The sequence below is a fragment of the Lissotriton vulgaris genome, chromosome 3_1 (assembly GCF_964263255.1).
Source record: "Lissotriton vulgaris chromosome 3_1, aLisVul1.2, whole genome shotgun sequence".
Classification (NCBI taxonomy): Eukaryota; Metazoa; Chordata; class Amphibia; order Caudata; family Salamandridae; genus Lissotriton; species Lissotriton vulgaris.
In genome coordinates, this window is record NC_141689.1 from 1,812,258,822 (window position 1) to 1,812,286,193 (window position 27,372).

At 44.9% G+C, this 27,372-nt stretch overlaps 1 long non-coding RNA gene across 1 annotated transcript; it reads left to right on the forward strand.

The window, feature by feature from the left end:
• Window positions 1-651: 651 nt before the first annotated feature.
• LOC147728479 (uncharacterized) lies at window positions 652-26,978 on the forward strand. The gene is made up of 2 exons (XR_015309560.1): window positions 652-794; window positions 24,568-26,978. It is a non-coding gene; the product is annotated as an uncharacterized LOC147728479 (long non-coding RNA).
• The last annotated feature ends 394 nt before the right edge of the window (window positions 26,979-27,372 follow it).

The following is a 27,372-nucleotide window of genomic DNA, read 5'->3' on the forward strand; positions in this document are numbered from 1 at the left end:
CAGTAACGCTTTTGGCTAACATTACATTATAGTTTCGATGACGTTAATAGATTCTTGCGTCTGAAGATCAAAACTTTCTAACTCTCAACTTTGAGACGCCACTTCTCCAATATGTTTTAGCAAGAGTGGCAAAATGTGCAAGATGTCCGTTGGAATTGCAAGGGACAAACGCGGTCTAGTTGCAGGATAGACATAGTCTAAGGACTTAAAATATGGACTTGCCTATCAAACATTCATCTCCATTTGATGCGATGTTTCTATTGCGAAGAGAACCTAAACATTTGTTGAGTTAGGCATAGGCATGTTGCTTTCAATATAAACAAAAGTGATGACTGACGGGGTAAATATCTGCTTCTTTTCGTTTATTTATGTCAGGTAAGAAAACTGTCTTATTTTAAGACTGCAGTTTACTTTACAGGTATTTAGTTTTTTTTTAACCGAAATCAATTGCATGAATATCAAAAGGTTAAAGACAAAAGTACTTAATTCATTCCACTAGGTTCCCTGCCCTCTTTAACGTCAAGCAAACAGGTAATGTTATCATGCAAACATGGCCACCACGTTTAACTGTTCTCGACAGTGATACGTTTGCTCCTTTTCTCTTTCGATACCCTTTTCCGGAGAATGCCGGTAGAGATGGGATAGGCTGATAGTGCGTGAGAAATTGTTATTGTATGTACTACGAGTCTACGAAGCCCTTTTTCATTGAATTGATCTTAAACGTTTTTAATGCTTTATGCACTTGAGAAAAGTTTGACAACTACACATGACATCGGATGCAGAGAGAATTACAGGTAATGGAGTAGTTGCTACTTTCCTTATCTCTGACATTTCTGTGTGTTTGGTAAGCTTAAGTGCAACGTTCTCATATCTCCTGTTTGCCACTTTTAGTGACATTTCACAGTGAGTAAAAACAAGCATTGAAAAGGCAAAAAGGTCTCACCCTAATTTAAGTTAAATCAATTCTGTTTGTAATTAGGTGGCTTTTTAGCTTTGCTTTTATTAGTGTTTTTTAAACTTTCATGTACATAACATGCACATATGTATATGTATGCATGCATTTATATTTGTATTTATATAGATATGCAAATGTATATATGTGTTTATATATGTGTGTGCGTGTGTGTGTATATATATATATATATATATATATATATCTCCACACCTTTGTTCACCTTTCCCCGGCCAACGAGTGCTCTTTGCGGGTGCGTGCACCTACGGCGGAACCACGCCGTTCAACATCATCACACTTCTCCTTTGATTAGAAAGGATAACGGGCGCACTCCCTTTGAGTTTCCACAATTTCGTTTATTTTAAACTATATTAGGTAAATGAAAGCATTAGATCAACGCGTTTCGATGCTGCAAGCATCTTGGTCACGATCAACTTCCTGCATTTTTTTCACAACATTTAAAGCAATCACATGATTATTTCATCATTTCCTCTGCTCAGTTGCTAAGCATTGTGGTAGTTATAGTTTTTTTTGTATTTTATATAAAACCAGTTTCTGGGACAGTTGTATTTCTAGTTCATTGGAAAATAATAGCGCCTCATTTTCAGCAAGTCACTTGTTGGGGTTTCAATTTCATTTCCCCATTTCTCTGAGTCTCATTTTTCATCCCTCCAGTGGGATGTGTTAGTGCCAATTTCATTCCCTTCCTTTGGGCTTTTTTGGATATTTATCATCCTCTTTGTGATGTTTTCCATTGTTCTTAATTTTCAAATTACTTTCTAAATGCTTTTGAATCCTGATTCTCTTTGTAAGATTCATTTGTCCCTGATGTAATTTGTCAGAGATGAATGTATAACTCCTCCGATTGATTGAGGCCGTACGGACTTAGAATTCTGAAATTTATTATGTGGCGTGACTCCTTTCGCCTTAGGGATTTTTCTCGGTCTCCTCCCCGTATGTGTTTTGGTATTGTTTTTATGCCCAAAAATGTCAATTTCAACCAGTCTCCATTGTGTGCCTGCTCCATATGTTTGGCTACTGCATTTGCTCAGTCTTTGTGCGTTGTAGCTCTAGCATGTTCCATGATGCGTTTCTTTATTTCACCCTTTGTGCTTCCCACATACATTAGTGGGCAAGGACACTCTATTCCATAGATGGTGAATTCCATTGTGCAGGTGATTAATTGACGTATTTACTAGTAGAGTGAGTAGAAGAGAGTAGAGAGTGAGTAGTAGAGAGTGAGTAGTGGAAGAGAGTAGTAGAGAGTGAGTAGTAGAGAGTAGTGTAAGTGAATAGATAGTAGTAGAGAGTAGTAGAGAGTTAGTTGTAGAGAGTAGTGGAGTAGTAGAGAGTGAGTAGTAGAGAGGAGTAGAGTGAGTAGAGCAGTAAGGAGTAGTAGTGAGTAGTAGAGATTAGTAGAAGTGAGTAGTAGAGACTGAGTAGTAGTGAGTAGTAAAGAGTTAGTAGTAGAAGTGAATAGATAGCGAATAGTAGAGAGTGAGTAGTAGAGAGTAGTAGAGAGGAGCAGAGAGTGAGTAGGAGAGAGTAGTAGAGTGAGTAGATTAGTAGAGAGTGAGTAATAGAGAGTAGTAGAGAGTGAGTGGTAGAGTAGTAGAGTGGGTACTACAAAGTAATAGAGAGTGATCAATAGAGAGTGAGTAGTAGAGAGGGAGTAATAGAGAGTATTAGGGAGTCTCCCCAGAGAGAGCACAGCCGTGCTGTGGGTCTGATTAGCAGGCCCACAGCCACATTGTCGAAAAACAGTAAAGCAAAATGCAAAAAGTGGGGTGACCATAGGAAAGCAGACTCTACTCACCTACAGTAGAGAGTAGTAGAGAGTAAGTAATCGAGAGTTGTAGAGAGTGAGTAGTTGGGAGTGAGTAGTTGGGAGTGAGTAGTTGGGAGTGAGTAGTTGGGAGTGAGTAGTTGGGAGTGAGTAGTTGGGAGTGAGTAGTTGGAAGTGAGTAGTTGGAAGTGAGTAGTTGGAAGTGAGTAGTTGGAAGTGAGTAGTTGGAAGTGAGTAGTTGAGAGTGAGTAGTTGAGAGTGAGTAGTAGAGTAGTAGAGAGTTAGCAGTGGAGTAAGTAGTAGACAGAAATAGAACATGAGTACTAGACCGTAGTGGAGTAGTAGAGAGTGAGTAGTGGAGAGTGAGTAGTAGAAGTGAATAGAGAGTAGTAGAGTGAGTAGTAGTGAGAAGTAGAGAGTATGTAGTAGACAGTAATAGAACATGAGTACTAAAGGGTAGTGGAGTAGTAGAGTGTGAGTAGTAGAAGTGAGTAGAGAGTAGGAGAGTGAGTAGTAGAGAGTGGGTAGTAGAGAGTAGTAGAGAGTGAGTAGTAGAGAGTAGTAGTGAGTAATAGAGAGTAGTAGAGAGTGAGTAGTAGAGAGTGAGTAGTAGAGAGTAGTAGATAGTGAGTAGAGTAGTAGAGAGTAGTAGAGAATGAGTAGTAGAGAATAAGTAGTAGTGAGTGAGTAGTAGAGAGTGAGTAGTAGAGAGTGAGTAGTAGAGCGTGAGTAGTAGAGTGAGTAGTAGAGAGTGAGTAGTAGTGAGAAGTAGAGAGTACGTAGTAGATAGTAATAGAACATGAGTACTAGAGGGTAGTGGAGTAGTAGAAGTGAGTAGAGAGTAGTAGAGTGAGTAGAGAGTAGTAGAGAGTGATAGAGAGTGAGTAGTAGAAAGTAGTAGAAGTGAATAGATAGTAGAGAGTAGTAGGGAGTGAGTAGTAGAGAGTAGTGGAGCAGTAGAGAGTAGTGGAAGTGAGTAGAGAGTAGTAGAGAGTAGAAGAGAGTAGAGAGTGAGTAGTAGAAGAGAGTAGTAGAGAGTGAGTAGTGAGTAGTAGAGAGTGAGTAGTAGAGAGTAGTAGAAGTGAATAGATAGTAGAGAGTAGTAGGTAGTGAGTAGTAGAGAGTGAGTAGTAGAGATTAGTAGAAGTGAATAGATAGTAGTAGAGAGTAGTAGGGAGTGAGTTGTAGAGAGTAATGGAGCAGTAGAGAGTGAGTAGTAGAGAGTGAGTAGAGCAGTAGAGAGTAGTAGTTAGTAGAGGTAGTAGAAGTGAGTAGTAGAGAGTAGTAGTGAGTAATAGAGAGTAGTAGAGAGTGAGTAGTAGAGAGTGAGTAGTAGACAGTGAGTAGTAGAAGTGAATAGATAGGGGAGAGAGTCATTTTGGAAATTTTTGGCAATTGAAACGGCCCAAACGGATAGGGCTAGAATAGGTGAAATCTATAAAAACCTAGTTAGTGGCCTTCCTGATGACCTAGAGAAACATCTCCATAACTGGGAAATTAAACTAGGTATGTCTGAGACCACAATACATAAAACATTGGAAATGTCATTCTCTTTACTAATGTCCACTAAACATCAAGCCCAATTTTACAAGACATTTTTCCAACTATACTATACCCCCGAAAAGATTTCTAAATGGAGCACAGGTAAAGGTACATTATGTCCTCGATGTGCAATGCCCAAGGTAGATCTGATTCATATGTTGGCCACATGTGAAACCCTGAAAACCATTAGACGAGAAATCTCATTGTTTCTATCAGAGATATTTGGAACTAGAATTGTGATCACGACAGCGGAAATAATACTTGGGATTGATGGGGACCCTAGACCAGCTACCATTCAGGGACTTCTGTTTATCTCAATGGCCATTCTAAGAATTTGCTTGACATCAACTTGGTTAGACCCATATCCACTTTCATTTCATCAATGGCGGGCACGACTACTAGCTGCATATAATGTGGAAATAGCCATATTCAGCAGGAAGGGAATAAAAAGGAAAAAGCAAGGGCTTGAAATATGGCACCCGCTTTCACAATGGATGGGGAGATCGATATTGTGATATTGGTGGATATTTTTACTGTTGATTGAAGAGGCGGGTCTTAGAATCGAGCAAGGGGAGTCTTTATTTAAACAACAAGGAGATCAGTCGAAGGTAACTTTTCCAGTTTCATGAGAGAACAAGAGAGATAGCAGTTTAGCAGGTATGCGCAAAGAGAAAACGCTGGGAGAATGGAAGAAAGATTAAGGTGGGGGAATAGAAGAGAGAAAACGGAGTACAGGAGGGTTGAGAGTAGTGAGGTTGGGAGGGTTGAGAGTAGTGAGATAATGAGGGAAGCTGGAATCTGGTGGAAAGGTATGATGACGAAATCGTGGTGGGAAGAGGGAGTAAGTAACAGCTATCAAAGTAGGGCAGTAATATAAAGGAGTTTAGACCCACACAGAGTAGGAAAAAGGTTGAGAAAACACGGATAGAGAAAGGAGGGGGCATCTGTATATAACAAAACCGATTGAAAAAATGGGTAACCATGAGGGGGATGAGCAGCATTTTAACAGAAAGTAGATTGTATTAAAGTGAAGGCATTTTTTGAACTTAATGATAAAGATGATTGTAAACATATGTCTTATTGTTTGCTTACAGTTTTCCCTGACGAAGAACCCTTGCAAAGGTTTGAAATGCATTGGATAGAAATAAACTGCTAAAAAGAGAACCATGCTTCAGTGCGTGTTTTGGGGAGAGAGGTTCGTTTGGCCCGCCAAAGCATGAGAAACTTTGTAAATTCGCAGTTCCCTGCTTGAGGATAAATTAAGAAGGATGTTTAAACAATGGATAAAGAGTAAAATTGCCCATAGCGGATGTTTTTTTATTTTTTAAATGAAGATAAACACATATAAATGAAGAAATTGATGCAAATGCAGAGTTAATTGAGAGGCTGTCGCCACTGTCTAAAGTGCCTCTCGCATTTCTAAACAAGCGAGGGGCGCACATGCTGTACCCCTGGAATGCAAGCAGGCCGTCATCGCCTGCCAAAAACAAATAGCGGAACCTTCCAAGTATGTCCGAATTTAACGCATTTCATTTAAATTATGCCAAAGTTTTACTGCACAGTTTTCCGTTCGCTAGCATCCGCAAGTCTGCAACATTATATATTATTGTAATCAACCATGTCTTCTATGTACGCGCTGCCTTTGAGAGTCGAAGCACTGAGCACGAGGCCTCATCACAGCTCCGAGTTTATGTCTCCTCCCTGTCACACCTTAGAGCCCTGCAGAAATCCTGCATGTGAGGGCTCAGAGTGCCTCCTGATGCATGTCAGCTGGACTGTAGCAGGTCAGATCTTAGAGCATGACTTCTATACGCCATTCACCTGCACGTCACCAGCACTTTAGAACGAGGTGGCCAGATAATGCCTTCAAATGCAGAAAGGTATCTATGTAAAACCACAATAATATAACTCCACAAGACCCCAGTGGAGTCTGTGCAGTCTCTCATGTGTTTTTTTAGACATAGCAGTAGTCCAAGAGGCTAATTCCCATTGATCTATGGAACTCCCCCGTTCTACGAATGCTCAGTCCCGAAGAGATATCTAAGGAAGCAGCAAAAACATTCAACTGCGAGACAAGTAAGTCCTGTTGCAAACCTGGATAATACAATGTACACACCGCACCTCAACAACGTGGACTCTAGATGGGGACAAATACACAGAGGCAAGAAAGCGCAGCCATCTCATAAAGATCTTAAAAAGCAGAAAAAGAATAGTAGCATGCGAGCGTAGAAGCCACCAATCAAAAGATTGTTCAGCCGTAATACACAGACAGTAAACAAGCTGATTGCAGCAAAAACACATAAGTAGATGCCTGCTTGTGCCCCGGGGGAACTGCAGGACAGCTATTCGCAACAAAAACGCAGAAGTGGATGCCTGCTTGTGCCCCGGGGGAACTGTCAGCAAAAATAAAAGCAAAGCACATGCGAAGCTGCATTTTTATGGCGTGGGGCTGTCCACAGTCCCTACGGACACGCGCATGTTGTCTGCTATGGATAAATGGCAAGAGCAGCCATGTTTGTCTATGGAGGTGTGTGCATAAAAGCCCTCGGCAGAATCGATTCCAAAAGGTACTCACAATAGCGAGTGCAGCGCATGCGCTTCTTTAGCTTTGCGACGCCTAAAAACCAGATACTTCCATGTAAGGATATTAGAAATAATAAATGATAAAATAGAAATGTGCTTCAAAGTACACTAATACAATCTAGACCAGCTTAAAGGAGCCAATTACACAAAACTCAGACTGCTGGGCGTTATATTTGCAAATCTTCAACTGTTTTACAAGACTACCGGAAAAAAACACCCCGTGGATGTCTGCTTCTGGTTCTCCATCTTGGATTGTTCTTTAGTTGAGGCAACTTTCTTCTCCACCTTGTATTTAAAAAAAATTTTTTTTTTAGTTGAGGCGACTTTCCTTCTTCAAAGACGCTCCCTTTAAAAGAACAAGCATTTCCAATGCAAAAGGTCTCGCAGTTGCGAGAGTTTCAGCTATTGGCATTGTAAATGACAATACTTTTTAGGTCTCGCCTACGTAGCATGCATGCGCTGGCAAGGAAAAATACCTTTTGAAATGGATTAAGTTTTGGCTCCAAAAACGTGCATGCATTGCATTGCTTTGAAAGGCAACGCGTGCACGTTTGGCGATTCCCTTGCGGGAGCAAGCTTTGAAACCTCACTCCCGCAAGGGAAACCGGCGCAGGCCCCTTCTTCTCTCCCCTCCCGCTGCTGCCTCCTTCTCTCCTGTTCAGCGCGAGCCACGCGCGCTTGTTAAATTAAGGAAGTGCAGGTACCTGGCAGTTTGAAAATCTCCAAATGTTCTTCTAGGTCCTTCCCTCTCTTACCCCTGGGAGTACCCTCGGAAAGTCCAGCGAGAAAGAAGCCCCTCAGGAGCAGAGCAGCACCTGTGCTGAGCTAGTAGCCATACCTAACCTGAGCCTGCCAAGCCCACCACCCTGCTGTCCCATAAGAGTATTTGTATGCTCCCTGGAAAAGGACAAGCTCTTGAACTGAAGGGTTGAACATGCAGAACTGTCTGTACTGGATACCAGTGAGTACGGGCCTATTTAAAGCACTGCACATAGTGCTGATGGCATAAAGGTAATGGTGTGCACAGACACCGACGTGCAGGTAGCCATGAACGTGTCGGCAGACGAGCAAGGCACCTACTCAGACACAACACAAACAGAGGTTCACAGACACAAACACACGCAAAGACAGATAACAAACCGACCGATGGACAGACACATACCGGTCCCATCGGTACTTACTTCTGCTATTAAGGGCTTCTGTGAAGAAAATCATATCTAACATGGTAAAATAGCAGAGTGTCCAGGACTCAGGAGAGGATGTGGTCCGTTGGCAAGACTGCCGAATTTGGTGCTGGGAACCAGGGTTCGAGCCTCGAGGTCGCGTCCACATCCTGTGATTCTGGGCAAATCACTTAATCTCCCAGTGCCTGAATGTGTAATGTAAATATGGTGCTCATGTAAAGCACTCCAATACCCTTGGGTCGAGTTTGCGCTATATAAATATGCCCAAAAAAAAAACAACCTTGGCCTCTCCTTGTGAACATCACTTGCCCTGTGTGACTCAATCCTTTTGACTACAAGTGCTTCAATCCCTCTATCTCTTAGACATACTCATCTCTAATACGTAGCAACACATGCCCTCTACATAGGTCTTTCATCCTTGGTCTCTATGAATACAGCACGGACTGGGTGCACATACCTTCTTTGGCCTCTTTGCTACAAACTTACAACTGTGACAGTGCAATTCAATGACTGCGTCTCTCTGGAACTAACCTATGTCTCAATTAGGACTGACAGATTGCTCCTGTAAAACAAACATAATGCATCCAGTACCGAGCTTTCTTTTTTCAAATGTGTTAGTCCAAGCGGGCCAGTAAAATAAAGACTACAACTCCCAGATTGCACTGTTAAAAACATGAAAGCACTGGACTAGAAAATAAATCCAAAATGTCTTCTGTAAAGATATGCCTTGTTTTTAACAGTGCCACGAATGAACACGTCAGGTGCAAGACCAGCGTGGTGCAACTGCTGGAACCCACTCAGAAACACGACTTGTGCTCAGCCAGCCACAGAGCCGGCAGTGCCACTTGGCTCACTCAAGTCATGTCTTTTTACATCTTAAAAATATCCGACACGAAGTCGGAGATAAACAAACAGCCCAACTTAAAATGTGAATCAAGTACAATCATGGCAGAAAAGGTGCTCCCACTGATGCAAGGAAACTTGTTTCTGCCTCTGTGACACTGACGCCTTTGCTGCTTCGATGCATTAATTTAAATTTTCCTCAGTCCAGGTTTACAAGCAAGGACTTAATCTAGTCCAGTTGCAACTTGGGAGCTGTAGTCATCCGGTCTCCTTAAGAATAGTTCCCTCTTGCTGTGAAGTCAGAGGACGGATGCTGAGATCTTGAGATTTTAGTGGCATTCATGAGTACTTTACCAAAGCTTGTTTTTAGATCGAGACTGGCAGGTCAGCACCCAGGATAATATGCTGCATGTCTAAACACTTATAAGGTCCAAAAGGCGAGACCTATTGGCTATGCCAATGCTAGTTAGTTATGCGTTTGAAAACCTGCAAGCTGTGCGTAAACAAGAACTTTGTACTTATAGTCCTTGCTTACGAGAAGCAAGGCTAGCAGTCTCTTTTACTGCCAGCCTTGCTTCTCGTAAGCAAGGACTATATGTACAAAGTGCATGTTTATGCACTGCTTGCAGGTTTTTAAAACAAATGAATAAATATGGTTCACCAGAGCATACATTTATTGGTCAAATGCTGCGTATGAAAAACACCCAGGCAGAAAAATGTATTGACTGAGGTACAGAATACTCCCTCTTGCCAGAGAAGGGCAGTGAACTGAGGGAAGAAAAGCGCGAAAGTTAAGAAAGGAAGAACAGAATATTGAGTGGAATTTGAAGAAATTACAGAGAAAGGGGTTTGAAGAGGAGGGAGAACAGAAGTGGGATTGTGAAAGATGGACCAAAGAGAAAAGAAGCAGAGGGAGGCTAAAAAGAATGACAATGCGAAGTTGAAGAGGAGTGAGGAGCGAAAGGAGGTAGAGTTAGAAAGATGTGGAGAGCAGAAGCTATTAGGGCAGAGAGGGACGGAGGGAAAGCGTATCATAGAGGACAGATGCAAAGGTCAGAATTGTAATGGACAGGGAGCCAGTAAGAAGCAAAAGGAAAAGACTGTGAGCGAAAGATGAGAGGATGTTAAACTAAGCAAGAGGAAAGAAATCGAGACAGAAAGAAAGGGAGAACAGCAGGTGAATGAGACAGCCGCGGGCGTTAAGTACAAAAACAGTCCGGACCAAGTTTGTCCTTAGCATGGTTTAATGGACAGAAAACGTTTAGGCAGTAGTAGTGATTGCCTTGGTTCCCTGCTTCACTCTGTTTAATCACCCGCCCCCTCCGATCTGCACTAATTGAGCTACACTGCCGCTCCCGCCCCTCTCCTGTGCACTCACTCCTGCCAGTAGAGGAAACATGTGTTACCTATTTCCTCAGGCCGTGCCAGCTCTTGGGCGCAAGCCTGTTTGCCAGATGAGAGTGTTTATCCTCTCTCTACATACTTATAAGCTCCCAAAGACCGATTGCATTGTTGATGTCTGTAAAACATAGAGAGGGGGCAAAGGGGCTCATTCTAGGACAAGTGAGGCGGTGGAGGGACTGATTCACTGACATACTTTGCAAACTCTAACCCCTGCGTCATACGAAGGAATCTGAAGCCGATGTGATCCTCGCCGCTGCTATGAAGATTTAAATAACTTGTTCTAGCTCACCAGTGACAAGGCGGGAGGACTATTTTGAAAGGTGCCTGCACTTCAAACGGAGCCTTTGTAAAAAAGAGATGTTGTTTTATAATGTATGTGTTTCCTAATGTGTACGTTTACCAACGTGATAGCAGAAACAACACAACAATGAGAGGGCGGTGGGACAGAGAGGAGGAAGTGAGATGAAGTATGTGCCAGAGGGGCGGAGGTAGGGAGAGGATAGAGAGAGGCAGAGGGGTAAAGGGCGAGAAAGAGAGTTGGAGGGAGAGACAGGGATGGGGAGAGAGCGATAAAAGAGACAGATTTGAGAGATTGAGAGAGAAAGGGTCAGACAATGTATGTGGGGAGAACAACGACATAAAGAAGCAAGGAGAGAAAAAGACAGTGCGAGGGAGAAGGAGAGAATAGAGAGCGAGAGAGAGAGAGCAAGAGAAATAAATGGAGAAGCAGGCAGAAAGAGAGAGCGTGAGAGACAGATAAAGGAAGAAAGAGCAAGAGAGAGAGAAAAATGGGTGGAAAGAGAGTGGGGGAGAGAGGCAGACAGAAAGGAAGGGAGGGTGAGAGACAGTACTCTGCACTTATCGTGGCTTCTGAGATGCTTGTGGGGTAAGGAGGAACGTGGCTGGGACTGAAAGTGCCTACCACACTCCACATTCTCGCTGCGGAAGACCTCTCTGTACATTTCACAGACCATACCGCTCTCTCTGGCCCAAAATGGCGCTGAATACAAGAGTATGTGAAAGCATGTACTTACACATGGCATCTCTCCTTAAACATCCGTCCACCAGGGTGGTGCACGCGCCTCGCCTCGCTGTTTGTGGCCCGGCGGCTTGCTTCCAACCAGAGACAGGCTGTGACCCCACTCCCTTGGTACATGGTCTATGGGGTCCGTATCAGCTGCTTTCACCTTAAAAACGATACATCAGAGGCTGCTGTGTGGAGACGAGCAGAGGTGTGTAACACAAAATGCACACCGCTGCACTTTAAACAGGTCACAAGTCACCTGAACCAGCACTAGGAGCCACTAACCGCTAGGGTCATGGACAGGAAACGGGGCTCAACATTACCTTGCTCTATCCAAAAGAAGTGCTTTGCAGCCCTCCTGCTGCTCTGTAATATCGTGCGCGCTCTTGTTGTGATGAAACGCAGCGAGCAAAAGACCTGCCGTACGTGTGCACATCTCCTGTCCCGGAGGCAAGGCAAACAGGAGACAGGGAGGGAGCCTCTCTTCCAATCAAAAGCGCACATTTTTTGATGTGCACCAATGAAAAGCATGGGTGGAGTTTCCACCCCGCTTCCGAAGCAAAACCGACCACAATAGATCTCGCAAGCGAGCAGCTCATGCACTGCGTCGCTAGGCGAGACCTAAAAAAGGAGACTTGGGGGAAGGTCTGTAGCATTCTTCCCAGCCTGGGTACCCGCTAAAGACTATGCCACACACAGAGCTTAGTATATTATGTCTTTATTGTTCTGCCTGAAACCGTGAACTTCAAGATGCTCTAATGCTAACGTCACACAACACTATATCCTACTCGCCTAAAAAAAATTCTGCAATGATTCTTCGTGGCGCTCTGATCACACGTCCAACTGTGTCTTCGGAAACGGGACAGGCAGTCAAATGTCCATTTTCTGCTTTGGCGATGCAGACACAACAGAAGTCACAGGTTCTCTAATTGTTCTTTCAGATCCATTCTCTAAATTGACATTAGTGCCTGACGAGCCACATGTAGGAAATGTGAAGAATCTCACATAGTGACTGATGAACGTCCTGGGAAGTTTACTATGTGTTCTTTACTGGTCACAACACGTAATGGCTCGGCATCGAAGAGAGCTTAAGATTCCCGTTTCTCAGGCTGACAGACAAGCACCCACTCTCCTCCAGTAAATGTAATTTGTTTTGCATGTTGACATTTGTCTGCATAGGCCTTCATTTTTCTGTTATGTTGCAAGTCTCTTATACAGGCTTCATCCTCAGTACTTGATCTTCTGGTGGTCCATTAAGGTAACTTGGTTGTCATGGGTCTCCCAAACATCAAGGTTCCAGGGCTTTCACCTGTAGTCGACTGAGGGGTCAAACGGTAAGCCTGAAGAGTTGAATTTAAGACCGTTTTAAGGTCAAGCTTTCCAATGCAGCACACCTAACAGCTTTCTTGAGAGTATTCAGGAAACATTCGACACGGCCATTGGCCTGGGGCCAAAGAGGTGTCCTCTTCTAATGCATCATATTAAGATGACTGAGAAAGTCTCTGAACTCTCGACTGTTGAACTGTGGGCCGTTGTCAGATTTTAGGATTAAATAAAATCTGACCCATGTCGTGGAGATGCCATCTACTCTCTCGCTGATTCTTTCTTGAGTGGTGGATGAGCGATCTTCTATCAATGGAAAGCGGGAGTATTCATCAACAATTACCATCAGGTGATATCCATTGTCAAAAGGACCAAATAAATCAACAGAAGTTCTTTTCCATGCATGCTTTGGCAACTCGGACACGTTTAAGGTGTGTTGAGTGGTTATTGATGAAAGGCAGTTGCATAGATGACAGGTCTTCAATTTCTTTCACCTCTCATCGAGATGGGAAAACCAGACTAGGTTTCGGAAAGCTCATTTTGTGGCAAAGATTCCACAATGTCCTTCACGGGCCACTTCAATTATCTGTTGTGGCAGACTCCAGAATAGCAATTCTCAAACCTCTCAGGATAAATCCTTCTTGAGTAACAGACATTTCATCTATGACATTTTTAAACTTCTGATATTCACTGTCACTGGTAAGAGGTCGAGTGTGCTGTTTCCAAGACTGATATGCAATAATGTCATTCAGTTTTAACATGTCACTATCTTGACTCGTAGCAGTTCCAATTTGTTCCAACGAAATGGCAGCTGGTGTGTGGTATCTCACAATGAAATTTATGTAGGCTTCAGCTGTCTTAAAAGGGATACCATAGTACTGAGAGTCACTTGTGAGAAGTAGTTGGCAGGATTTTGATCTTTCACAGATGGTGCACAATTGTATAGTGGTATTGTTGTAATCGTAGACTCCAAAGTTCAAGGCGAGGAGGTATCTTGGCCTTTGGATTGCCAAAGATAGTCAACAATGCTTGATAATCCATCATGTTCACAAGCCCACACCACTGCTGAACTTTCTTTCTCAGGTTGGGAATAAGCACTTTCAGTTTGGGACAAACCTCTGCTTTCATATGCCACAATATACCTTTAAGCATTTGGGTGTCTGCTGTGCTGTGTAAGGATTGCGCCTAACCCAACTGGGCTATCTTCAACAACAACCTTTGTATGAAGCTTTGGATCAAAGTATGACATTTTAGTGGCATTCTCAATAGCTTGTTTTATCTTCTAAAAGATGTGCTCTCATTTGTGTGAACAATGAAGTGACACATTCTTTTACATCAAGTCTCTTAACGGAGAACTTACGGTGGCAATGTCTCGTATATATTATAACAGTAGCTGGCCATGCCAAGAAATGAACATAAGATTAAAATATCTTGTGGGAGACTGGCAGTTGACAATGCTTGCACTTTAGCTTGATCCGATGTCATGCCCCCATCAGAGAATATATGGCCAAAGAATTTTAGTCTTTCCTTAGCTCCAGGCAGGTAGCTTTACCCTTCTGATACTCTTGAATCATTAAATTTCCTTGTAGCATAAGCGAGAATTACAGAAAGTGCCTAGCTCTGTGGTAGCCATCTTTAAATGGTACATTTCTCTTAAAATACCTTGATTTTATGTTTTTTCTTAGCCTTTCACATCGTTCTTTTAGTTATATTTGAGTAACTGTGCTTTCAACAGGGAGCTTTTGAAAGACAGTAGGGGTTGCTGGACCCTGGTTATGCTTATTTTGCCCTCATGTTATAGTTTTTAATCTCATCCTAGTAGCGCCTTCCATCACAACCGCTGATATACCCCCCCGGATGCCTGGCTATAAAGCCGGCTCAACAGCATGTCCGCGCAGCTCCAGGAAGGTGGCTTTACCTATCTGATAATCTTGACTCGTTCATTTCCTTGTAGCGCAAGCGTGAATTACCGGAGGTGCCTGGCTTCTTGGTCGCCAACTTGATATGGTGCATTTCTCTTTTAATACCTTGTGTTTTTTTTTTATTTTTTTATTAACCTCTCACATCATTCTTTTGGTTAGATTTGAGTTACCAGTAAAGCTGACTTGTCAGAATTGTAAGCTTGCTCTTACAGATGCCAAATTCATGCTTTGCATTATCCTAGACCCCTAATCCTAAATCTGCTAACTCTCCTGCCTACTACCGATGCACACTCGTTAACGCAAACCCGCTGACCAAAAATGCTTTGGATTTTGCCGATTTTATTAGATGCACACTCGCTGAACACAGCACATGTCACTGAGACCTGAGCTGACACTGCCTCCAATCCGGTGACCTGACCTGGGGTCGCTCCCTACGCCGCACGGCTCCTCCTGTGTGCCCGTGTCTATCTCCCGCTGCTGCTGAGGATTCGCCGCCCCTGGTGACTGTTTGGTTGTACTGTACTGCTAATCTTTTTTCTTTTTTCCCAACTTGTCTTTTGTATTTTGCATTTTTGTCTCTTCTTAGGCGTTCCTTTATGCGCCACTGCCCTCTGTGCCCCCCCACACCCCGCTTCCCGCCGCTGCTCCCCTGCGGCCCGCCCCCTTTTGCCATTTGTCTCCCGTGCCCTCACCCATTGGCCACCCCGCTCCCGCCTCCCAGCTGCTCCTTCCTCCCACTTGGCCTCTTATGGAGGTCGCCGCGCGGCAGTGAGTGTGACCTGACCTCGGGTCGCTCCCCACACCGCACGGCTCCTCCTGGGTCCCGTGTCTATCTCCCGCTGCTGCTGAGGGTTCGCCGCACCTGGTGACTGTTTGGTTGTACTGTACTGCTAATCTTTTTTCTTTCTCCCAACTTGTCTTTTGTATTTTGCATTTTTGTTTCTCTGTTCTTAGGCGTTCCTTTTTGCGCCACTGCCCTCTGTGCCCCCCCGGTCTCCCACCGCTGCTCCCCTGCGGCCCTGCCCCCTTTTGCCTTTTGTCTCCCGTGCCCTCGCCCATTGGCTGCCCCGCTCCCAGCTGCTCCTCCCTCCCACTTCGCCTCTTATGGAGGTCGGCGTGCGGAAGCGCAGCTGACGTGCGCAGGGGCTGCGCCGCTGGAGTGGCGAAGGCACGCCAAAGGCAAGCCCGTCTGCGCCAGTCCGCGCCTGGACCGTGCCTGGACCGCGCCCAGCGTCAGGACCTCTGGACCCCGCGTCCCCCCCCAAAACGCTAGACTGCACTACGGCTCCAGCACCCTCCACGCACTCAACATCGGACGAGACCATCCCTGCTACTGGGCCACCCCGAAGCACACCCAAGGGCCCTTCGCCGGAACTGCAGATTCACCAGTATCCAGTCCACCAAACCACGAGCCAGAGAACCCAACCGCCTCCGCTGCATCCTCCTCAACACCCGCTCCGCCCGCAAACACGCTATCGAACTCTGGGACCTCCTAGACTCCACCGCCCCGACGTCGCCTTCCTGACAGAGACCTGGCTGAACGCCACCCGCACCAGACATCGCCATAGCCATCCCACAGGGCTACAAGATCTCCCTCAGAGACCGCACCAACGGAGTGGGAGGAGGAATCGCCATATCCACAAGGACACCCTCAGAGTCTCGACCAACACCGACGACACCCTCACCACCGCCAAGCACATGCACTTCCAGATCCGACCCCAACACCACCCTCAGAGGAACACTTGTCTACAGACCACCCGGACCACGACCACAGTTCAGCGACACCATCGCCGACCTCGTCAGCACCCACGCCCTCGCTTCCACGGACTACATCTTCCTCGGGGACCTGAACTTCCACCTCTAGAACAACAACAACGCCAACTCTACCGCCCTGATCGACAACCTCCCCAACCTCGGACTCAAACAGTCGTGACGACACCCACACACGCTGGACCCCATCTTCTCCACAAGCCCCCACGTCTCCTTCAACCACACCACCGAACCCCACTGGACCAACCACAGATGCGTTCACTTTACCTTCAGGAAACCCACCGCACCCAACAGCTACCACGCCGCTGCTGGGGCAAGGTCACCAAGGACCAACTGACCACCACACTCGCCCTGAGACCACCCGCCGAACCCACCGACCCAGACACCACTGCAACCAACCTTAAACAGTGGATCAACAACTGCGCCAACACACTCGCCCCTCTCAAGACCTCCACAACCAACTATACCAACAAGAAAGCCACCTGGTTCACCGAAAACCTCCGGATTACCAAGCGCACCTGTCGGAAGCTGGAGAAGAAATGGCTCCACGACCAAACACCAGACAGCCACACAGCCCACAAGAGTGCCCCCTGCAGACACCACCAACTCATCAGGACCGCCAAGAGGACCGCCTTTAAGGACCGCTTAGACAACAACGCACACAACACCAAAGAGCTCTTCAGCATCGTGAAAGAACTCTCCAAACCCAGCTCCAACACCAACGACATCCCACCATCACAAGACCTGTGAGACTCCCTGGCCACCTCCTTTCACCGCAAGATCACCAACATCCATGACAGTTTCAAACCCCCACACCCCCCACCGAGTCCACCACCCCTGCGACCACCACCCGCACCAGCCGCCTGACCACCTGGTCCTACAATGGTATCTTCAGCAACGAAGATACCATCAAAACCATGAACTCCATCCACTCCGGATCCCCATCTGTAATGGCTGACTTTTTCTGGCTCCTTTAAGAGGGAGAATGATGGAGAGTGACTCCAGCCTATCACCCTTATAGCATAGGGATTAGGACTATAAGTAGGATCCCTGCTTTTTATATAGTAGAGTATTTTCGTGTCCCTTTCTGTAGAATAGGGCTTATGAATTCAAGCTAAGGAATAAATACATAAGTATTAATCATGATTTGCCTATTTGCTAACGTGTTAGGATATTTTCCATGGAGTTATATATATTGCGGGCCCTGTAGGCCTTAAACGAGACAGACTCCATTTTGCCCTCTGCCTGGTAGCTCGAGAGGCCTACTAGGTCAAGTGTAATGTTTTAGTTTCAAGCTGTTGTTCGCTTGGAGAGAACCGGCTCAGGCTGGCCCTTATCGAAGGAATGTATTTTTCTCCACTCCGAAGACACAACTTCAGGCCGGCCGGCTGGGAACGTGTCCTTGGTACGGGGAGGTACAAGAATTTGGTGGGCGGCAGGTTACTGGCCGTAGCTTTCCATGAAGGAACAGGCTTTGATATTAGCGAAGGTGTTAGTTAGTCGACAGTCAGTTCGTAGGCGGCATCTAGCCGTTAGCATCTCTGCTATTAATTATTTCATGGCGGACAGTCGCCATCTTTGAAGTCCGAGAAAGATTTAAGACCGAGACTCTCTGAGAAAGACTGAAGGAGAATTAGCGCGGAGCGCACTGAAACGGAGAGAGAGAGAGACACGGTAGCTAATAACCAGCAAGGTTCCAGTGGCTTGGAGGGAAGCAGACGAGGTCGAGCCTAGCGGTGCAGACGTGTACTTGTGACGGCTGGGGTGTGACTACAAGACGAGCCAAGACACAGAGACGAGAAGGGAACCTAGATGACTGCCGAGTCCCGACTTCATATTAATAAGGTGATATCTGCCCCTTCCATAATAAGTGCACATTCTAATCTTTATCTTTCCTTTGCATAATTCATGTTGCATAGTATTGTGTTATATGTTTGTTGATAATAAATACCCTAGTTCTTAGTGAACGGATGTGTGCCGAGTATTCTTGTTCAATCTTGGTAAACGTGGCTTCTAGGTGGTTATTGTTTGATTGAATGGATGAGTAACCCCAATCAGGTAAGTGGTGATCACATAAATAGGGGGCGAAGTGGACCTTCGATGCCAAGGATAAGAGGCACATCATACTATTTGGAAACCGTACCAAATTCTATTATAGTTTTATCCCAAGTAGACAAAGGAGAAACTGTTCCGATAGGTGTTCATAGGAATGTGGTCGTCGTTGATATGCGACGTTAGTGAGAGCGTTGGGGTGGATTACCAACGCGTATACCCACAGGATTGTGGCTTGTGTAAGTGAGAGCGCTGGGGGGGAGACCAGCGTGTAGGTTTGCCGGATTGTAAACCGTTTGGAAAAGAGAGCATTGGGTTCTGCAGGCCCATGTGTAGACGCACCGGATTGTGTGTCATATCTGCCCTGGGGTAGATCAGTCTGGGTCGGAGCGGCCGCGAGACTAACTGATGTGAATAAGATATGGTAGAAAACCTATGCATGTTTATTGCTATTTCCCTATCCTCAGGTACGACTTATATATATATATATATATATATCTATCCATTGTGAATACGCTCTAAGGAGGGAGGTAAGTACGTTCTGGCTGGGTTATAGGGGCCCCTAGGGGCTGATCCCATCTAAGCGGAAAATCCGGCCATTACATCTGGCGTCACGAACTGTTTACGAAGCCTGTGTGCGCTGTATTGTTTTGATCTTGTTGGTTTGCGCTCGGCTCGTATGTATAATATTTTGTGTATAATTGTGTATATAATTTCTGTGTGTCAATATGTTTGCGAAAAAATCGCCGTCTGTTTTTAAGTTACCTATTCAGATTCCCGGCTGGGAGTCTACGCCTTACGAGGCTTTGGCCCGTGAGTGGGCCGATTCTACTGGTTTGAGTGAAAATTGGTCTTCGTGTTTGGAGCAGGCGGAGCCTGCCGATGTGGTATCATGCTTACAGAAAGCGCCAGTAGTGAAGGGTGATGAGCTTCCTATTTTAGGACGCAGAGGTTGGATTGTTCTTAATGCATACAGAATTCTTCATGAGAGGTTTGTTCAGCTGCAGAAGCAGTTTAAGGACATGGAAGGACAGTGTGTTGAGTTGCAAAATGCGCATACTCTTTTGCGCTGTCAAAATAAATTGCTTGCCGATAAACTTGAGACATATCAGACCATTGCCGAAAGAGCTGCGGTCCGCATTGCACGATACAAGTACAAACATCGTCGTGGTCGTGTGTCTACGCGTAAAGTGCGTCTGGTCGTGGCAAAGGCCGGAATGGATTGGAACCCTGATGAGTGGGATGGTAATATCTGGGATTCAAATGCTTCAGACTCCTCGGCTGAGGAGGGTGATAAGCGCGAATCTTCTCGCTCCGGACGTGATTGTAAGTCTGCTTCTTATACTGATACTGTTGCTCACGGCGATCGCGCTCGCTCTTCCCATTCAGGTGACGTATCTTGCCCCGATTGCTCTGTTAAATCTAAGATGCGGGCTTCCTCGGAGGCCCTTCCTGAGGTTTCTGCTCATCCTGTATTTCGTCGCAAATTACAACAAGCCCCTGGTAATCCAGGTGGTATTGCTTTGGACTCTAGTCAAGATTTTACTCAGCAGGAGGTTAGTGATATTTTACAACGATTTCGACAACGGCCTGGTGAGGCCTTGCTTACTTGGATGGTGCGCCTTTATGAACTCGGCGCTGCCGGTATTATGCTTGATGCTGTTGATTGTTTACGGTTTTGCTCTTTGAGCTCTGATTCCACTATTCAAGATCATTTTCGGAACTATAATGGTGCTGGTCAAATTACTTTGCTCCAGCTTGCGTCTGACGGCTGTAATCACAAATAACCTACTGAATCTGATTGGCCTGTTAATGACAAGCCATGGTACACTTTGCGCGATGCGTCGCAACGTTTGAAGGAGGAAGTCATGAAAACTGCTATCTTTCTTAGTACTTCTGACAGATTGCTAGATGGTCTTTTAACATCTTCTGTGCGTAATCGCATTATCCGTTCTTCGCCTGTTGCCTACAAGCAGGTCATGATGACTTTATTGATTAATCAAACTGGCAATCCTTTGTCTGCTGTGCTTGAATCTGTTCGTCAGCTTGGTGAGCTGGGTGAATGGTTTAAACCTGAAAGACAATCTCGACCTGAGGGTCGTACTGCTGGGGACTATAAGTTCTCTAGACGTGACATGTTTCTTGCTCTCATTGCTGATGGTGTCAAAAGGGAGGACATTGACGGTGAGCCTAACAATCGCTTATGGGATATGTTTCGTAAACGTGGTTTGGATCGAAAGGAGGGTGCCCGTCGTGTCCGAAAGAATGAGTATGACCGTGGTTCTGATGATAGTGGTGATGAGAGACGACGTGTGGATTCTGACCGCCGTGATGATCGGCGTTATGATCGTGATGTGTCCCCTCATCGTGATTACGAGAGAGGGAGAGAGGGGGTAAAAGAAAGGGGGAGAGATGATCGTGTTTCCAACCGACATAGAGAGGAGAGAAGTTATTCCCCTGAAATGAAAAGAAGGGAGGATCGTAATAGATTTTCTGACCGTAATTCACAGTATTTTGAAAATGACAAAAATCCGTTTCATAATGGAGACGGATATGAACAGGACATTTTGATACCAAAGAAAACAAAGAGTATTTACCCTGACTTGTCTTGGTTGACGGAACGCAGGAAAAATGACTAGGAAATAGGTCAAGCTCCAGTACACAAGTGGGCTCACAGAGACAACAGACCCTATGTAGATATTGAGATTTTTTGGAAACATCGTAATATCCAAAGGGCCCGAGCACTAGTTGATACAGGAGCGGAGGCCACTTTAATCCACGGAAAATCAAAGAAATTTAAAGGACAGTTTTTCACAATTACTGGTTTAGGTGGTAAAGAGACCCCCGCAGTGCAAACTACACTTGAAATTAAAATTGGCAGGATTCCTCGTAGAGAATACTCTGTGTTAGTTGTGCCACTTTTGGAGTATATAATTGGAATTGACATTTTAAAAGGAATGACTTTGCATCTGGATGATGGTTGTTATCAATTTGGAACGAGACAGTACATTTCGACCAGACCCGTACGGGTTGGCCGTTTGCGAATGCCCCCCATTAAGATTCCTCTAGCCACGAAAGTGGTTTCTCAGAAGCAATATCGTATCCCAGGAGGTCATGAAGAAATTAATGCTACAATTCAGGATTTGGTTGACGCGGGAGTTATAACTCCGGTCACGTCTGCTTGGAATAATCCCGTTTGGCCCGTGCGCAAAAGTGATAATTCTTGGCGCATGACTGTTGATTATCGAGAATTGAATAAACATACACCTAAATTGACTGTTGCGGTACCAGACATTGTCACTTTGATTCAGAGAATTCAAAAGCATCCAGGTACATGGTATGCTTCTATTGATATTGCTAATGCTTTCTTTTCAATTCCGATTGCCCCCGAGTGCAAGGAACAATTCAGTTTTACATGGAATGGACGTCAAATGACGTTCCGGAGTCTTCCTCAAGGTTATGTACACAGTCCAACGATCTGTCACCGGCTGGTGGCGGAGCATTTGTCTGAGGTTCCCGCTAATTCACAGGTACAGGTGTGTCATTATATTGATGACATTTTGATTCAAGGTGAGACGCAAGATCAGGTACAGTCCCATTTGGATCAGATCCTTGATTGTTTGCGAGCAAAAGGTTGGGAAATTAACCCTGATAAACTACAAGGTCCATCCCAAAATGTAAAATTTTTAGGAATTAATTGGCATGAAGGTCATAGAGAAGTGATCCCACAGGTGAAGCGAAAAATTCTAGATTTCGCAGTCCCAAAGAACAGGAAAGAGGCTCAGAGTTTCATTGGTTTGTTTGGCTTTTGGCGTCAGCATATTCCCCATTTGAGTCAGATTTTAGCCCCGTTATATCGAGTCACTCGTAAGAAGAATGCGTTTGAATGGGGTGAATCACAACAGAATGCTTTTGATTTGGCGAAAGAAGCAATTCAGTATGCTCTGGATTTGTGGCCAGTGGGTGAAGGCGATGTGGATTTGAATGTGTCCGTGGAAGGTCCGTATGCAAATTGGAGTCTGTGGCAAAAGCAGGGCAGACAAAAAGTGCCATTAGGTTTTTGGACTAAAAAGTTACCTGAAGCTGGCGAGCGTTATTCGCCTTTTGAAAAACAATTGCTTGCATGTTACTGGGCTCTGGTGGATACCGAGCAATTGACCCTAGGCCATGCTGTGGTTTTGAGACCTGAAATTCCCATTATGCAGTGGGTTTTGAGTTCGCCGAAATCTCATCGAATTGGACATGCTCAAGAGGGGAGCGTAATTAAATGGAAATGGTACATTCAGGACAGGGCACGTGTGGGTCCGAAAGGTGTGGCAGTCTTGCATGAACGAGTGGCGCAGGCGCCCTCAAATGAGACTGGAAGTGATTGTTCCGTACCCGTAGTGCAGGAATCTCCCGTCAAGTGGGGTAAATCATTTGATGATCTGTCCGCGGAGGATAGAAAACATGTGTGGTTTACGGATGGTTCAGCGAGGTTCATTGGTGAGAAACGACATTGGAAAGCAGTGTCTTACAATCCGATCACGCAGAAATTATTGAGTACAACTGGTGATGGTAAGAGTAGCCAATATGCTGAGCTCTATGCAGTTTACCAAGTTTTGAAACAAGAATTGCCTGGCACATGTCATATTTTCACTGATTCCTGGTCCACTGCTAATGGACTGGCAGTGTGGTTACCAACATGGCATTCTCATAATTGGGAATTGCATTCAAAAGAATTGTGGGGAAAAGAATTATGGCAAGAAATTTGGGAGTTGCTCCCACAGAGTACTGTAACAATCTTTCACGTGGATGCTCACACTCCAATAGACTCCCTTGATAAATTCTTTCATAATATTGCAGATGAGAAATCTAAAATTGCTGAGGCAGTGGTGGACATGCAAGATTCTGATTTGGCGGGATTGGCGAAATGGGCCCACCAGAAAGCAGGACATTTTGGAGAGAAAGCCACTAGCAGGTGGGCTGCCGATCGAGGGATTCATATTCCTTTTTCTTTGATTAAAGATGTAATTCTGCATTGTCCCATTTGCCAACATACTAGAAAGAAGCAGGTGCCTCAAATTGTTCGAGGCCAATTACATCGAGGAAAATTGCCCGCCCAAATTTGGCAGATTGACTACATTGGCCCGCTCCCTATGAGCAAAAATTGTCAGTATGTCTGCACAGTTGTTGACACTTATAGTGGCCTTCTGGTCGCTTTTCCCTGCAAGAACGCTACCCAAGTGAATACCATTAAAACCCTGGAGCTGCTTATTTTGTACTATGGTGTCCCATTCCAAATTCAATCTGATAATGCATCCCATTTTCGTGGAAGATTGGTACAGGAATTTTGTGTGGAAAATAACATTGAATGGGTGTTTCACATTCCATATTATCCACAGGCTTCGGGACTGATTGAGAGAATGAATGGTTTGCTAAAAGATCAATTACGTAAATTAACGGATGACCACTACAAGAACTGGAGGGATTTTTTGTTTCAGGCATTATTAATTTTGAATAATCGTCCTTTGTTACATGCTGAATCCCCTTTGATGCGTTTGTTTCCTCCAAATGTTGATGTAAAGCCTAATTCCCTATCCAACACTGTCATGTATTGGGAAATTACCCCCGGTGCTCTGGCTCCGTGTAGAGCGACCCCAGGTTCTGCAGGCCTAGACCTGCATGCTTTAAATGATGCAAATTTAAAAGGAAAAGATCGAATCATTGTTGAAACTGGCATTGGTGTCTGTATACCTGCCGGTAGTTTTGGATTAATTGCCCCCAGATCAGGCCTTGCCCTGAAAGGTATTCAAGTGCTCGGGGGAGTAATTGACAGTGACTATCAGGGAGAGATTAAGGTTCTCTTGCTTAATAGCAGTGAGACTGACTTATTGATCAAAAAGTCTGACCGTGTTGCTCAGTTATTGATTATGCCTGTTTTCAGTGGTGAGATCAAGAAAGGCTCTGCCCCAACGTTACTAACTGTACGAGGACAAAAAGGCTTCGGATCGTCTGATCTTCCTGGAGCTAAAATATGGGTGCAATCGCCTAAAAATCCCCCTGAACAGGCTGATATTATTGCAACCGGTCGTGACAACACCGTTTTGGTGATGAAGCCAGGGAAAGATAGCTGGGAAGCTGTCCCAGCTGATAAATGTTACTTACGAGAATGATTAAGGCCTGTATTTGTATTTTTTCAGATCATTCCCTGGACTGCTGCTGCAGGATGTGTCGTCGTTGGACTCCTTTTGGTCTGCTACGTCGGGAGAGGAGAGGATCCACCGACTTCGGTTGATTGGAAATCCCGAGTTCCGCGTTCGACATGGACTACTTCTTCCAACTTCTGGATTACTTTGGCTAAGAGAGTGACAAACTCTCCACATTTTTGCCTTACTCCCATGAGGTCTGTGACTGACATTTTGGCGACCTGCCTGGTTGCCGTCCCAGCATCTATTGTGACTTTACGGCATGTCTTTAATATTTCGAATGCCCGACCAAATGTTATTCTGGGCGATTTCGCGGCCCATGAATTTTGCCCCTTATGTACTGTTCTTCCTGACCTCGATACCCCTATTCTTTCCCGAATTACTACTTTCAATATTACTCCCGGTGACCTGTGTTTTATGATGACATGTGACCCCAAAGCTATCACCGAATGTCTTAGGTTGAAGATACAGGCCGCAACTTCTTTTTCAGCTCATCAACGATTACTGTGTTTAAAGAGACTTCCAAGTTCGTGTTTTTCTGTTAAGAACAATATGACATGTAAACGTTTATTGGTTGCCCCTAGTTATTATCGTTCCATGTTGTTACCATCTGGCTGGCTCTTTTCCTGCGGGAATTCGTCTTGGCCATATATTCCCGCAAACATTTCCGGTGGTCCATGTGCTATCACTAGATTGAGTTTATTAATGTTTTCTTCGCATCCTAGTTCACATTCCCGTATGATACGAGATTCAATGTCACTACATGAGGACTGTGATTCCTCTGTTCACCTTTTCTCCAAGTCGGAATACCTTGGTTTAGCTTTTTCTATTATTGGAGTCCCTGCATTGGCCGTTTATAATGCAAAAACCATTGGCAAGATGGCCTGTTGGATGGTTAAATCCATCAATCAAACATCTACTGTTTTATCTGACCTGTTATTAGATGCCCAGGGTGAACGTAGATCGATTTTACAGAATCGCGCAGCAATTGATTACCTTTTGTTAAAACATGGCCATGACTGTTCTGATTTTGAGGGCCTATGCTGTTTTAATTTGTCCGACCATTCTAAAACGATCCAAGCCCATATTGACAAACTCCACGACTTGACTGCAGAAATTAGACAACATATTGATCAGGGTTTATTTGACTGGCTCTTTAATTGGTTACCTGACTTGCATTTTCTATGACAGATTTTAGGGGGAGTTATCGTTGCCATTTGTATTTTAATAGCTGTTTGTTGCTTTATTCAGTGCATTCCTTCCCTGCTCCAGTTTTGTAGACTTAGTAAGAGGCATAGGTCAGTTAACTTTGTTTCCTATTATTCTTCTACTGATGTGAGTTCTATATAATTTGTGGTTAATAGACTGGAGTCAAGGGGTGTAATGTAATGGCTGACTTTTTCTGGCTCCTTTAAGAGGGAGAATGATGGAGAGTGACTCCAGCCTATCACCCTTATAGCATAGGGATTAGGACTATAAGTAGGATGCCTGCCTTTTATATAGTAGAGTACTTTCGTGTCCCTTTCTGTAGAATAGGGCTTATGAATTCAAGCTAAGGAATAGATACATAAGTATTAATCATGATTTGCCTATTTGCTAACGTGTTAGGATATTTTCCATGGAGTTATATATATTGCGGGCCCTGTAGGCCTTAAACGAGACAGACTCCATTTTGCCCTCTGCCTGGTAGCTCGAGAGGCCTACTAGGTCAAGTGTAATGTTTTAGTTTCAAGCTGTTGTTCGCTTGGAGAGAACCGGCTCAGGCTGGCCCTTATCGAAGGAATGTATTTTTCTCCACTCCGAAGACACAACTTCAGGCCGGCCGGCTGGGAACGTGTCCTTGGTACGGGGAGGTACAAGAATTTGGTGGGCGGCAGGTTACTGGCCGTAGCTTTCCATGAAGGAACAGGCTTTGATATTAGCGAAGGTGTTAGTTAGTCGACAGTCAGTTCGTAGGCGGCATCTAGCCGTTAGCATCTCTGCTATTAATTATTTCATGGCGGACAGTCGCCATCTTTGAAGTCCGAGAAAGATTTAAGACCGAGACTCTCTGAGAAAGACTGAAGGAGAATTAGCGCGGAGCGCACTGAAACAGAGAGAGAGAGAGACACGGTAGCTAATAACCAGCAAGGTTCCAGTGGCTTGGAGGGAAGCAGACGAGGTCGAGCCTAGCGGTGCAGACGTGTACTTGTGACGGCTGGGGTGTGACTACAAGACGAGCCAAGACACAGAGACGAGAAGGGAACCTAGATGACTGCCGAGTCCCGACTTCATATTAATAAGGTGATATCTGCCCCTTCCATAATAAGTGCACGTTCTAATCTTTATCTTTCCTTTGCATAATTCATGTTGCATAGTATTGTGTTATATGTTTGTTGATAATAAATACCCTAGTTCTTAGTGAACGGATGTGTGCCGAGTATTCTTGTTCAATCTTGGTAAACGTGGCTTCTAGGTGGTTATTGTTTGTTTGAATGGATGAGTAACCCCAATCAGGTAAGTGGTGATCACATAAATAGGGGGCGAAGTGGACCTTCGATGCCAAGGATAAGAGGCACATCATACTATTTGGAAACCGTACCAAATTCTATTATAGTTTTATCCCAAGTAGACAAAGGAGAAACTGTTCCGATAGGTGTTCATAGGAATGTGGTCGTCGTTGATATGCGACGTTAGTGAGAGCGTTGGGGTGGATTACCAACGCGTATACCCACAGGATTGTGGCTTGTGTAAGTGAGAGCGCTGGGGGGGGAGACCAGCGTGTAGGTTTGCCGGATTGTAAACCGTTTGGAAAAGAGA